Source organism: Lolium perenne, chromosome 4 (genome assembly GCF_019359855.2).
Source record: "Lolium perenne isolate Kyuss_39 chromosome 4, Kyuss_2.0, whole genome shotgun sequence".
NCBI lineage: Eukaryota > Viridiplantae > Streptophyta > Magnoliopsida > Poales > Poaceae > Lolium > Lolium perenne.
Window position 1 is genome coordinate 377,678,633 of NC_067247.2, and position 12,626 is coordinate 377,691,258.

Genomic DNA, 12,626 nt, shown 5'->3' on the forward strand with positions numbered 1-12,626 from the left:
TCTACTTCCTCTAGTACTTGTGTTGTTACTAACCATGTAGAGGAAATCAAAGAGCTCAAGGCCCAAGTCACTTCTTTGAAGAATGACTTGATAAAGGGTCATGAAGGGAAATGCAAACTTGACACGATGTTGAGTATGCAACAATCCCCCAATGACAAGAGTGGACTTGGATTCAAATCCAACAACAAGAACAAGTCCAAGAACAACAACAACAAGAAGGGCCAAGTACAAGTCAAAGACCCGCCAAGATTGTTTGCTTCAAGTGCAAAATTGAAGGGCACCATGTTAGATCTTGCCCTTTGAAGAAGAAGCAAAAAGGGAAGCGGCCTCAAGCTCAAACTCATATTCAACCTCAAGTTGAAGAAATTCCACTTCCCAAGAAGAATCAAGCCAATGCTCCCATTGTGGAGAAATCTAGTGAGAAGAAGGAGAAGAAAAGAACTTGCTACATATGCCGTGAGAAGGGCCACATCTCCTCTTTTTGCACTATTGGTACCTCATCCAACTCTATCTCCATTGATGATGTTTATTCTCTTTGTAAGGATGAGGGTGGCAATGTGTTTGCCAAATATGTTGGTGCTCAAAGTGGTGTCAAGAAAAGAACCATTTGGGTTGCCAAGCCTATTGTGACTAACCTCTTTGGACCCAACTTAGTTGGGGACCAACAATCCAAAACTTGATCAATAGGTGCTTTTTGGAGGGCATTGGAGACTTGGCTACATCATGAAGAATTAAGGGATCTTCATCATTTATATTATCTCAAGCCAAGTCTTGGTTATCTTGCTTCTATCATATATTCAATGTTCCTCCTTGCGGTAACATGTGCTCAACTCATTTATATTGAAAGTTACTCGCCCCTTTGCATGTGTTAGTTTTGTTCCTAACATGTGTTTGTATATGTTGTGCTTCCTACTTGCTTTTTCTTGAGAAATCAAGTCTATGCATGTTGGGTTGCACACCATGTATTTGTGTTTGTGTTGGAGCCTCTTTGCATCTTGTTGTATCTTATATGGCTCTTATGAGAGATTAATGGACTATAACATTTTGGGGGAGTGATATTCCTTTAGGAATTTCACAATCCTAACAATGTGTGTACATGAGGAATATCACATAGAATTGATATTGCAAGATTATCTAGTCTCTATGTGGTATGTCATCTTCATGAGAAATTCAAATTCTAATGTTCATTAATATCTCTAGTTGGATCTTTTTTGCCTCTTGTGAAAATAAATTCCTTATCACATTATGGGGGAGTAATAAGCTTTGTGCATATTACAAGACTAGAAAATGTGAACTTTTGAGGTTGTGTCACATAGAATTGATACCGTAAATTATCTCTCTCCTATGTGGCATGTTTGCTCAAACAAGCTCCAATTTGCTTAAATGGCTTCATTGCTAATATCTTTGTGGATCTTATTTGTGAAAGTTTCTCTTGGCATGGTTTTTCACAACGTGTCCCTCAATACATTTTTGGAAAACCATGTGCTTCAAGTCATACTATTAATTGTTTTGCATGTTGGTATGAATACTATTAATTGCTTTGCATGTTGGTATGAATACTATTAATTGCCTTGCATGTTGGTATGACTAAATGAAGCTATCAAGAAACTATCTTTGCATGATGGTTAACTCTTATCTTTTACCATATGCTTTGTTCGTTGTAAATATGATCTTATGTATACTTACAAACTACCACCGGGAAATATTTCCTAATACCTCTTGTCCTAGGACAATTGGTAATCAATTATGAGGTAGATATTTATTGATCATATCTACATTGGCTCTTGTATTTATATTGCCTTATTTATTGCCATGAATTTGTTGTGCTTTGACTCCCATGTGTCTTCCTTGCATCTTATGGATCTAAGTTGTCTATTCAAACTTTCTTAGCATTGTTAGAAGATATAGGTAGCGTGATGATCCTAGTTTTGTGCATTTTGTATTCATATAAAAATCCTAGATAATGCACCAAACTTGGGGGAGCTCTTCTATATTATTAGAATGCTTAACATCTCTTGATCTTTTTCAAAAATTTGGTTTTGGGAGACATAAAATTTTCTTTTTGGTACTTTGTGCCATCATAAAAAGTTTTGAGGGTTTGGTTTATTTGTTGGAACCTTGCTCTCTTGGGAGTTGGTTATCTCATTCCTTTGTGTTTAGGTTTAATTAGCTTCTTATAATGAGATAAGTCCTTGAAGTCAATCTTGTGTTGATTTGATTCTTTGACATAATTTGGACAACCATTGTCTCTTGGTTTATTTGGTGTTTTTTGTCCAAATTGTATCTTCCTTTGGTTCTTGAAAGTATTGTGCATGCATATTTAATATATGTATATCTTATGGCATGTGTCACTTTCTTTGATCCAATATATAGGGTAAACTCCATCAAATCCTAATTTGGCTAAGATGTGCATGAAATTCAATTTCATATCTATATGCACATAGAATTGTGGAGTTTGTCCTATATGTTGTAGTGTGTCTAACTCTTTGAACCCAATTAGTTTGGGGACCTTTTTGTACTTACCTTTGTGTTAGGTACAATGGATATGCATTGGATGCTTGTCTCACTCTTGGGGAGAAGTGGTGACTCAATGGTAACTTGAGGCAAGCTAGGATGGTCAACGAACACATATCTACTACATCCTCACCAATGCTATCTCGGTAACAAGTATCTTCTCATGCATATTTTTCTAGCATCCAACCATGTGGTTGCATCTTGGCATGAATCTCTTGATTTGCAAATGTTGTTCTTCTTGCTAAAATCTTAACAAAACCTCTTTATTGCGAATGTGAGTAGTTTGAGATGAGCACATATGTTGGGAAGTATATAAAATCATGATCATGATTCACCCATCCCATCTATGCCTATCTAGCAATTTTATTGCATATCAATTCCTCAAGCCTCTCACATGTGCAATATCGATGAAAGTGCAAATTGAGTTATTTCTCTTAGTATCCCCGTTTGTGATACTTGTTGCCTTTCTCAAATGCATCCCAACTATCTTCTATCCCTTGTTGATATTTGTGATGTATTTTAGTTGTTTGTGGTTGAAGTTCATGAATGTACAATAAGATAAAATTGAGCCTTTGGCCATGCTATTAAGCAAAAAATTCTTATTGGTATATTGCATGACTTTGTCTTGGATATCATGCTATATTTCTTGTGTATCTATTTTGTGTGTGCATGTTTCTTTGTGGATAAATATCTTTGTGATATTGCTCACTTAGAGAAACTTATACACATAAGAGATGATACATCTCCATTCGATATCTTATTTTTTTGTTGCGTGTTGATTGGTCATGCTAAGCAATATAATTCATTGAAGACTATGATGATGCTTTTTGCTCATCCTTGTAATAGTCTTATAATATGCTTTATCATGCCTTTCACATATCCTCTTGGTTGAGCCTTTTATTATGGTGCCTCTTACTTGTTGCTCAACCATTTGTTTGTTGCAAGTGGTAAGCTTAATTTTCTGTCTATGATCTATTGCAAATGTTTGTGTTTTAAATGGTAATGAGGGAGTGAGGATTCCATGTTATGCATATTGTATTCAAATGCAACATTTTATTTTATGCATGTACCTTGGGGAGCTTCCTCATATTATTTAGAGCAATCTTCTTGATCTTATCATAATATCTATCTTCCTTGTGGTTCATTTGGTTGCTTGCTTCATTTGTTGAAGCTTCTTGACTTTGTTATCTTTTTGCAATCTTTGATCCTATCTATAGTGTGATTCCTTCCGAATATTCGTCATTGGATATGTGCATTTGATTCCACTCAAGTTATGAGAAATGCACACGCTATGGAGGAACTCTCACTATATTGGCCTTCTAAATTTTTCACCCATTCCGGCAATTGGTGCCAATGGGGGAGAAGTTTGGAGGGTTGAAGGGAATTTGGTTATGTCTTTGCTTTGTGCTTAAGCATGTGCCTTTATTGCATTGCATCTTGTTGCTTTGCATAGTTGAATATTTAGAGGAAACTCCACTAGGCTTTGAATGCCAATATATGCAATGAAAGTCAAGTTCATTCACACATGCATATATTATGGGGGAGTTTGCTCTATATATTCAACTTATTTGTTACTTAAATTCCTTATATAAACCCTCTCAAAGAGATTGTCATCAATTACCAAAATGGGGGAGATTGAAAGTGCATGGAGCCCCCATGTGTGGTTTTGGTAATTAATGACAATCCCTATGGACTAATGTTTGCATTGAGTTATATTTGTAGGAGTTGTCCATAGGCAATTCTTGAACCATATGTTGGCTTCAAGGTTGCAATAAGAAGAAATTGATGAAGTATATCAAGTGTCAAGTATGTCTTGAAGATGAAGATGAAGTGTGCCCTCAAGTTACTTCAAGACATCAACATGATGAAGAATGAAGAATTGAAGTGCAAGTTCAAGATGAGCCAACTCGAAGAGATCATAAGCTTGAAGCTTGCCATGGAGAAATGAAGTGCTAGTTCAAGATGAGCCATCTCGAAGAGATCGTTTGATTGACTCTTGTCATCCATATGGTGATCATGGATATGTGAAGTTGCGCCGAAGAAGAAGCTCTCCCATGGTGGTTTATGGGGGAGCAATCTACAAAACTTCGTCTAGCAAACACAAGCAAGAAAGGCGTTCCATCTTGTTGCGGTCAAGATCGTCATCATCGAGCTCAAGTGGAATGCGCAAGATTAAGGTTTGCTCTTGATAGGGTTTCTTTCTCACCGGTCTCATAGTGTAGTTGAAGACCGGTTTATAGTTTAGTTGCCGTACTATCAAGAGGGCTCTCGAGTGAGTAACTCGATCGTATCATTCGGAGAGAGCTCAAACCTTTGCATCCTTGCATCATCTTTCTTGGTTGTTATTTATATCTTATCCATGTGATGTTTTAGAGCTTGTGCTTATTCTCATGACAAGCTCTAGTTCATCGAAAACGGATTTCGCATAGATCACTTGTTGCGTTTTCGAGTTTGGTTCATCATCATCTTTCTTGGTTATTATTTGGATCTTATCCATATGGTGATGTAGAGCTTGTGGTTACTTCCATAGCAAGCTCTAGTTCATCGAAAACGGATTCCGCATGAATCACTTGTTGCGTTTTCGATATTGGAGTTTTTCTCGGTTTCTCGTATTGAGAGGTTTCACTCTAAAATACATAGAAAAACCTACCCCACTTGTTCTTAAGCTTTTCACTCTTTGTTGGGTAGCTCTTGTCATACCCTTTACAACAAAATTGGTTTCACCTAAATCCGAGTTTCCTAACTCAACTTGTTGCATTTTCGAGGTTGGAGGTTTTACCGGTATGTCTTTTTTAGACAGGTCAAACCTTTCGTCTTTTATTTCTACCCTACCTTACTGGACTATGATGGTTCCCTGCATGATCTTGTAGAGCTTGTTACTAGCTTCGAAACGAGCCCAAGATCATCAAAATCGGAGTCCGGATGCAAAAGTTCTTAAAGTTTTCGTATCGGGTGTTTGGGCAAAAACTGGGGGGCCGGAACTGCCACCGGAACTGCCGCCGGGAGCACCCCGGCACTGCCGGTGGCGCAAGGCCTGCACTGCCGGCCACCCCGGCACTGCCGGTGGAAAATGGCTAGCACTGCCGGCCACCCCGGCACTGCCGGTGGCACAAGGCCGGCAGATCGCCACTGTCGCGATTTTTGCCCCAACGGGCAGAAATCTGAGGCCCCTATTTAAGGCCTTCTTCCTCCTCTTCCTCCTCACTTCTTCTTCCTCCTTTGGCTCTACACCATTGCTGACCTTGAGAGCTTTCCACATCCCTCTACTCCTCCAATGATTCTTGAATCCATTTGAGGGAAAAGGAAGAGGAGATCTAGATCTACATTTCTACCAATCAAATCCATCTCTTTGTGAGTGGAACTCTCTAGATCTTGATCTTGGTGTTCTTTGTGAATTCCTTTGTTCTTCCTCTCTTATTCCCCCAATAGCTTTTGTAGCTTTGTTGGAATTTGAGAGAGAAGGACTTGAGCATCTTTGTGGTGTTCTTGCCATTGCATTTGGTGCATCGGTTTGAGTTCTCCACGGTGATTCGTGGAGGTGAAAGCAAGAAAGTTGTTACTCTTGGGTTCTTGGAACCCTAGACGGATTCTTGGCCTTTGTGGCGATTTGTTGGGAGCCTCCAATTAAGTTGTGGATGTGTGCCCCAATCTTTGTGTAAGGCCCGGTTTCCGCCTCGAAGGAAATCCCTTAGTGGAACCGTGACCTAGGCCTTTGTGGCGAGGGTCACCGGAGATTTAGGTGAGGCGCCTTCGTGGCGTTCGGTGTGTGGTGTGAGTACCGCATCTTGGGGTGAGGCCTTTGTGGCGTTGGTGTGCATCGAGCAACCACACCTCAAGGTGAGCCTCTTGTGGCGTTCGGGAGCACTAAGCAACCGCACCTCTCCACCGGAGATTAGCACTCGCAAGAGTGTGAACTCCGGGATAAATCATCGTCTCCCGCGTGCCTCGGTTATCTCTATACCCGAGCTCTTTACTTATGCACTTTACCTTGTGATAGCCATCGTGCTTGAAGTTATATATATCTTGCTATCACATACTTGCTTGTATTGCTTAGCATAAGTTGTTGGTGCACATAGGTGAACTCTTGCTTAGAATAAGTTGTTGGTGCACATAGGTGAACCATAGTATATAGGCTTTGGGCTTGACAAAGTAAACGCTAGTTTTATTCCGCATTTGTTAAGCCCATCTCGTAAAAGTTTTAAATCGCCTTTTCACCCCCCCCTCTAGGCGACATCCGTGTCCTTTCAGTGGCGCCGGAACCGATCGTGATCAAGATCTTCTACGCGCTTTTGCAAGCGGCAAGTGATCGTCTACCGCAGCAACAAGAGCCTCCTCTTGTAGGCTTTGGAATCTCTTCAAGGGTGAGACTCGATACCCCCTCGTTGCCACCGTCTTCTAGATTGCATCTTGGCTTGGATTGCGTGTTCGCGGTAGGAAAATTTTTGTTTTCTATGCAACGTTATCCTACAGTGGTATCAGAGCCGTGTCTATGCATAGATGGTTGCACGAGTAGAACACAATGGTTTGTGGGCGTTGATGCTCTTGTTATCTTTAGTTTGAGTACTTTGCATCTTTGTGGCATAGTGGGATGAAGCGGCTCGGACTAACTTTACATGACCGCGTTCATGAGACTTGTTCCTCGTTCGACATGCAACTTGTATTGCATAAGAGGCTTTGCGGGTGTCTGTCTCTCCTACTATAGTGAAGATTCAATTTACTCTTCTATTGAAAACATTAGTATCAACGTTGTGGTTCATGTTCGTAGGTAGATTAGATCTCTCTCGAAAACCCTAAACCACGTAAAATATGCAAACCAAATTAGAGACGTCTAACTTATTTTTGCAGGGTTTGGTGATGTGATATGGCCATAATGTGATGATGTATATGTATGAGATGATCATTATTGTATTGTGGCAACCGGCAGGAGCCTCATGGTTGTCTTTAAATTTCATGTTGAGTAGTATTTCAAAGTAGTTGTAATAGTTGCTACATGAGGTGAACAACCATGAAGACGGCGCCATGAACCTTGACGCTACACCGACGATGATGGCGATCATGCCCGAAGATGATGGAGATCATGTCCGTGGTTTGGAGATGAAGATCAAAGGCGCAAAGACAAAAGGGCCATATCATATCACATATGAACTGCATGTGATGTTAATCCTTTTATGCATCTTATTTTGCTTAGATCGCGACGGTAGCATTATAAGATGATCCCTCACATTAATATCAAGATAATAAAGTGTTCTCCCCTCGTATGCACCGTTGTAACAGTTCATCGTTTCGAAGCATCTCGTGATGATCGGATGTGATAGATTCAATGATTCACATACAACGGGTGTAAGCCATGTTGCACACGCGGAATACTTGGGTTTGCTTGACGAGCCTAGCATGTATAGACATGGACTCGGGACAACGGAAACCGAAAGGTTGAACACGAGTCATATGGATGATATGATCAACATGTTGATGTTCACCATTGAAGCTACATCATCTCACGTGATGATCGGTTTTGGTGTAGTGGATTTGGATCGTGTACCACTTAACAACTATGAGGGATGTTGTATTAAGTGGGAGTTCATTAGTAATTAGATTAAAACATGAACTAATTATCATAAATATAGTCTGAGTAGTATTTTGAATTAATTTTGTAGTATTGGCATCCGTTTTCTACCATGCGCTAGTCTTGTTATTGAGATAGAAATACTGTTAAAATCTGACAAGTAACTTTACGGATTGGTACCGTATTGTTAAAGAATCAAGAATTAATTAAGTCCTATTGCAAACTTTTAGTAAACCCCACATTGTTGATTCAAAGAGCTAAGGTTTCAATTAGTACCTAAAGTTATCTTGTCTCCGTCAAACTTGAAGTTCAAATTTGTTTGAAAAGTAAGGAGCTGAAAAATTTAGTTTTCAGAAATAATCAAGGTATGAGATATATGTGATATCTAAGACCTTATTGCAAGATGATAGAATATAAATTTGGTGAGACTACATAAACTCATAAGTTTTATGAGAATGTATGAAGGTTGAAGACGCCAAAGGCCACAATCCTCCAACTATTGGGGCACTAATAATATTCGCATATCCATGAAGTTATCATCCTTAGTATGCACCGTTGCTAAGACTCGTCGTATCGAAGCATCACGTGATGATCGGGTGTTATAGATTCTACGTGTGCTTACAACGGGTGCAAATCAGATTTGCACATGCGAATACTAAGGTTAAACTTTATGAGCCTAGCATGTACAGACATGGTCTCAAAAAGTTGTCATGAATTGATGGATAAAAAATATGAGTGAAATTGTTCATCATATTACAAAGTTACTAATAAGTGAAATCTAGAACACTTGTCATATGATGATCAACTTCAAAGTAAGAACCTCAAGGTTATTGGTATTTGACCAACAAACCTAGAAGTTATTGATGTTAAAGTGTTTTTCTGAATAATGAGGAAAGCTAAAAGAGAAACTGCAAAAGATATTTTGGCAAAAAGAAAGAAAAGATTAGAAAGTCTAGCTCAGGTGTATATAAATGATATACATGTTATGGTTGTATTCCTAGTTAGGTCACACAATGAAATTCTTGGGTATTTGTACCATATTGGTTGGTATGAAGTGTCATACAAAACAACGCAATACAAGAATACAATGGCCTAAGTGACTGACAAGGAATATGATAGGAATGCACGTCTGGAACAAAATAAAGTGTTATTATGTTCGTCGTTGGCATTCTATCTAGCCCTTAGAATTTATAATAAAGAACTTAATAATTGTTATTTTGCTCTGGTCAAATGAAAACAATGAGTTGTTCAAATTATAACATTACTCCATGTACGATGGATAAGTTATTATAAATCTTAATGGTGAAACACACATACATAACACTGACGCTAAAATGCCATACGGCAAATGATTTGAATTCCACTTATTTGTGGAACCGCCATTTAGGTCATGTTAGAAAGGAACGCATGAAGGAACTCCATGCAAATGGATTTTTGGAGTCATTTGATTTTTGAATCGTTTGGCGCTTGCAAATCTTTTCTAAAGAGAATGATTAAAATACCGTTCATAGGCCAAAAGTTGAACGGGCAACTAACTTAGTGAAAAAATACATGATGATGTATGTGGTTCACTGGGTATGGTTGTGTGCGGGAGATTCTTCTACTTCATGAAAACTTTCAACAATGAATTGAGTATATATATGTGGATATATTCAATAAGGAAGAAGTTTGAAACATTTGAATGGATTCAAATAAATTTCAGCATGAAGTGGAAATCATCGTAATAGAAAAGTCAAATATCTATGATTGGATCATGGTGAAAATATTTGAATTACGAGTTTTAGCGAACATCTAAGAGAGTCATGAAATTGTTCTACAACTCACATTTCTTGGAGCATCATAATGATGATATAGTATCCGAGAGATGTATCCAAGCCTTGTTGGATTAATGATGAGATAAAATATTATGATGCCATTATATTTTTGTGGATTATGCTTTAGTGACTACCGCTTTTACACTGAATAGAGCATCATCATGATCCGTAGAAATGACACCATACGAGTTATGGCATGGGTATAAACCCTAATAGTCCTTTCTTTAAATTTTGGTCTAAGAGTTTACAAACCAAAATCGGATGAATGTCTTTGTTGGTTATCCCAGAGATTTAATTGGGAATTCTTCCCACAAGACAAAGACAAAAGTGTTTGTCAATGTTTCTTATTTCCGAGAAATTATTTCTAGTGAAGTATTTGAGTGGGAGGACAATATATTTTGATAAGGTTTATGAACCTGAGCATAATGATCAGAGTAGCGCAAAGATCGGAATTGGTTTCGGAAGCGGCCATGACGATCATGGCTCCCATGACTACAAAAGTGTTTTAGCCATGGAGATCGAAGTACATATTGAACCTTGTAGGTATGGTTTACTTTGTGATCAAATAATTGATTTGTAAACAAAGGATTGATTTTGAACAATGATAAACCAATTATAAACAAAGAAGTTATGATGGGCCCTGACTCCGTTAAAATGGCTATACGCCATGAAATCCAAGATAGATAAATACTTTTTGAAAGTAAATGGATCTATTAAATTGATGGACTTGGATGGAATATCCTTAAAAGAAGCTCGACTTATCGAAAAATTGTTTACGACAAAATTTAAAGAGTTGACTACGATAAGATTAGATCTTCCGTAGCAATGCTTATAGTCTATGTGGATTATTCTAGTAATCACTACATATTTCTTTTATGAGATATGCTAGTAGGATAGCAAAATACATTACTTATCAGAAGTATGTATTAAAAGGTGTATACAAGATACAACCAAAAGTTTTGCTGGTCCGTGGAATACTAGATATGTATACAAACTTCAATTTGATGAAGTAAGTATAGCGGAGTTGGAATCTTCACCGGATGAAATAGTCAAAGAGTTTTTGATTTCATCAGAAACGATGAAGAGGCTTGCATTTGCAAGAAATTAAGTGGGAGCGCTGAGACATATTTATAATACTTTATGTAGATACATATAGTTGGTTATAAATGATGTAATTATATACTTGATTATAAAAGGTTTCATTGAGAAATTAACTCCAATGAAAAAATAATGACTGAAACAAATTTAGTGTCAAGATCTATGAAGATAGATTGAAACACAAAAATAAGTTTAAGTCAAAGTACATAGAATGGATATTGAAATAGTTCAATATAAAAATATTAAGAAGATGTTCTTGTCATGTAAAGTTTTAACAAGACTTGAGTGTATCTGACACTCAAAGAGTAAAAACACATGAGTGATTATAGATCACGAATAATATGTACACAATCAGATATCATGTGCTATAAAGTGTTATGAGCATTTACCAGAATGATTCATATGATGATCATTGGACGACAGTAAGAATATCCTTGAGTACTTTAGAAGAACTAAGGATATATATATTTTTTTGTATGAAGAAATGACAAACAAATCGCCGTAAGGTGTTACACCAATATTGTTTTTGTCACATATAAAATATAATTTCAATCTCAAATTAGACTAAGTGTTGTTTAAAAGGTAGCACAATGAGCTAGAAGTTGTCTATGCTAGATTTAGAAGAGTTCTAAATATTGTGATGGATTCTACAAAAGAAGGCAGAGTATGTCATTGTTTTGACAATGACAAAGGATGTTAAGTCAAGAGGTTCTTTGAGAACTTGGTGTAGTTCCGACAGAGTCAGAACTTTGGAGCTATATTGTGTGTGACAATATTAGTGACATATTTTAGACCGCGGAATTAAGGTTCCACCAGAAGACCAAACATATTTAATGCCGACTCATTTGGAAATGAGTGATGCGTTGAGACGCAAATGAATTACAAAATACATACGCTTCTGAGCGTGTCAGATCCATTGACTAAAAACCTCTCCCGTTAGCAATACATGATAAAGCACCATAAGGCCAAGGTGTTATATCTATACAAATGTAAACTAGATTATTGACTCTAGTGCAAGTGGGAGACTGTTGGAGATATACCCTAGAGGCAATAATAAAGTGGTTATTATTTATATCTTTATGTTTATGATAAATGTTTATATATCATGCTATAATTGTATTAACCGAAACATTAGTACATGTGTGATATGTAGACAAATAAAGAGTCCCTAGTATGCCTCTTAACTAGCTTGTTGATTAATGGATGATTAGTTTCATAATCATGAACATTGGATGTTATTAATAACAAGGTTATGTCATTGTATGAATGATGTAATGGACACACCCAATTAAGCGTAGCATAAGATCTCGTCATTAAGTTATTTGCTATAAGCTTTCGATACATAGTTACCTAGTCCTTATGACCATGAGATCATGTAAATCACTTATACCGGAAAGGTACTTTGATTACACCAAATGCCACTGCGTAAATGGGTGGTTATAAAGGTGGGATTAAGTATCCAGAAAGTATGAGTTGAAGCATATGGATCAACAGTGGGATTTGTCCATCCCGATGACGGATAGATATACTCTGGGCCCTCTCGGTGGAATGTGGTCTAATGTCTTGCAAGCATATGAATGAGTTCATAAGAGACCACATACCACGGTACGAGTAAAGAGTACTTGTCAAGAGACGAG